This window comes from Pan paniscus, chromosome 4, assembly GCF_029289425.2.
Source record: "Pan paniscus chromosome 4, NHGRI_mPanPan1-v2.0_pri, whole genome shotgun sequence".
NCBI classification, from domain to species: domain Eukaryota; kingdom Metazoa; phylum Chordata; class Mammalia; order Primates; family Hominidae; genus Pan; species Pan paniscus.
The window spans coordinates 58,895,033-58,898,145 of record NC_073253.2 but is presented as its reverse complement, the minus strand read 5'-3'; positions in this window follow the sequence as shown (position 1 = coordinate 58,898,145).

Sequence of the window (3,113 nt, the reverse complement as noted above, 5' to 3'; positions counted from 1 at the left end):
TGTCTGTTTCACACTGAAGTAGTAGCCGAATAATCCCTAAAATAGAAAAATAATATTAGAAAAATAATCTCTAAATTTGAGGATTGGAATTGTGGTTGGAGATGTGGGAAATTCAGAGAAGCAGAAGAAACAAGAGGCTGGGAGACCCCAGCCAAACACTTGGATGAGGCTATCTTGGTTTGGGCTCCCCCAAAAGCACATCCTGAGGTACAGATTTGGTGCAAAGAGTCTCATTGGAAGGCAACACCAGGAAACTGATAGGAAAGTAGGGAAGGGAGAAGGGAGAGAATAAAAAGCCAATAAAAGGTACATTTTCATGCATTTATCACTATGGGCAACTGGAGCACAATCCCACTGGGAACTCCAGGAGACAGTGTGGAATGCTCCTCAGAGCTATTCCAAATGAGGGACTAGGAAGCTGTGATCCTTACCAACCAACCTCCCACCGTCATTGCTTGAGAGCCACTCCAGGGTCATTAACTTTCCAGCCCTTCCAGCTTGTCCTGCTCATGGGCTGTCATATGGTTTGGCTGTGTCCCCGCCCAAATCTCATCTAGAATTTTAGCTTCCATAATTCCCACATGTTGTGGTACAGACCCAGTGGGAGATGATTGAATCATACTCTTCTTGTGGTAGTGAATAAGTCTCACAAGATTTGATGGTTTTATAAGGGGAAACTGCTTTTGCATGGTTCTCTTTTCTCTCTTGTCTGCCACCAGGTAAGACGTGCCTTTCACCTTCCACCATTATTGTGAGCCCTCCCCAGTCATGTGGAACTGTGAGTCCATTAAACCTCTTTTCCTTTATAAATTACCCAGTCTCGGGTATGTCTTCATCAGCAGCATGAAAATGGACTAATACAGGCTGAATATACTCCCACAGCTAGGAAGAATACACAAAACATTCTCAGATAGAGCTGCAGGTTTGTTTTTGTTTTTTTGTAGCAAGGAGTTTTTGTTGTGTAGGCAAGTGCCAGAGGCACCAATGGTATCTGCTACACTGCGTTGGAGGCACTCACTACTCCTTGACCATGTTTCCTACCAGAAAGGCTTGACTGCATGACTAGCTCCCTCAGATGATAAGTGAGTTGGCTATGAGACGTGAATGACTTACATGATTACATTTGCTACTTCCAGATAACACACTGGATTGTAACACAGTGAATCCAGGGCTGAGACTTTCAGGCACCGAACTGGCTCTGGAAAGGAGATTTTTAACACCATGAAATCCTACCCTACAAGTAGGTTCAGCAAGTAGGCCCTATTTGAAATTCCAAGATACCTACCAGTCTCATGTGTATGTTCTATTGGTCATGCCCATTGACGGCTCTTTGCATCCAGTTTCCCCTCTGAGATCACACACATTTCCTGCATGGTGCCAGATATTGGTTTAAGAATTTTACCTATCTTAACCCATTAAATATACACAATGAGACCATGATGTGAGTGCTGTTATTATCTTCGCTTCATAGATGAGGTACAGAGAGATTGCTAACTTGTCCAAGGTCACACCGTGAGTAAATAGCAGAAGAGCATGGGTTCAAACTCAGGTAATCTGACTCTAGAGCCTGCTTGTCCCATAACTTCCTTCATGGGGTCTGGCAAGCACAAACTCATGCAGCTTTCCTCATATGAAGCAAGAGCCACAATTTACCCTAAGGAGATTCTTTCAGCCAATTATACCAACTATTTTAAAATCACTACTCCCCCACACCCCAACACATGCCTCAATAGCCCCTGTCTCCCCCTTGTACTGAAATAACAGAAAATTCTACATGGCAGTAGCACATTGCTCCAGAGAATTCATGGAATAGATTCTAGAGAGTTCATACAAAAAACAAAGAAACAAATCAAGGTGCACCACCCCAGATGTAATGTGCAGAAAAGAGCACTGAACTCTGGAAATCAGTAAAATATGGGTTCTCGTCCCAAAAATGCTATTAGCTTTGCAACCTTGACCAAGTCACTTCATTTCTCTGAGCTTCCATTTCTTCACCTGCCACATAAGTGATTTGGACTAGACAAAATATAAAGTTCCTAAGAGCACTAAAAATCCATGATCCTGGATTCAAAAATGTTTCTCATTAATTATGCTGCTGGACGGAGGCAACATCTTCCATTCCCCTTTTTTGAGCAATTGACAAAGCCCTGCCTTTGGAGTTCCCTCCTTTTCTGATGCCATATCATTTCCAAGCCACAGCCACAGATGGCTGTTGGATATAAGTACCAGAGACCAAATGCAAGAAGCAGAGCTCTAAAGAGCTAGTCAGCAACCACAGGAGGCTCCTTGTCCCAGTCTCAGTTTCACAGGTTTGGCATCCCGCAATTTTTCTTATATGAGGGGAGTACATGGAAAAAGTATCTCAGCAAAGTAATTTTTCTTTTTATAATAATATTTTTCGGTATCTAAGGAAACAGGAACCACTTGACAGGTCCTAAACAGACTCAGACCAAGCCTAAGTGAAATCAGAGTGTAAACCTTATATTAAACAGGCTGCCTCTTTTTGTAATTAAGCTTTTATTATGAAAAATTTTTAACATATGCTAAAGAGCTTACTCTCATGAGTCCCATGAACCCATCACCTAGCTTCAACAACTTTCAATTCATGGCCAACCTTGTTTCATCTCTACCCCAGCCAGTCCCCTCAACTCTAGATTATTTTGAAGCAAATCCCCACCATTATGTCATGTCACCTGTAAATATTTATTATGTAGCTCTAAAAGACAAGAACTCTTTATGAAAGCATAACCATGATATCATTACTGTGATTGTTTAATCTTATTTAGCATCTTTTCTAAAATTAACATTAGTTATTTGATATCAAACAATATTCAATGTCCAAGTTTCTCCAATTGTCTCGTTTTTTAAACAAGTAATGTATTCAACTCAGTATCCAAACGTGACCCATATATTGAAACATATTAATGTGTCCCTTAAATCTCTTTGAATGTATAGGATTTTTCTGACATCATTTTGTTTCCTTGTAATTTTGTTGTTGAAGAAACTGGCCATTTTTCCTGAAGGGTTTGCCAGAGTGGATTCTGAGTATTACATCTCCATGGTGTCATTTAAAATGTCACTCTCTCCATTCAATTTTCTGATAATTGGTCGTG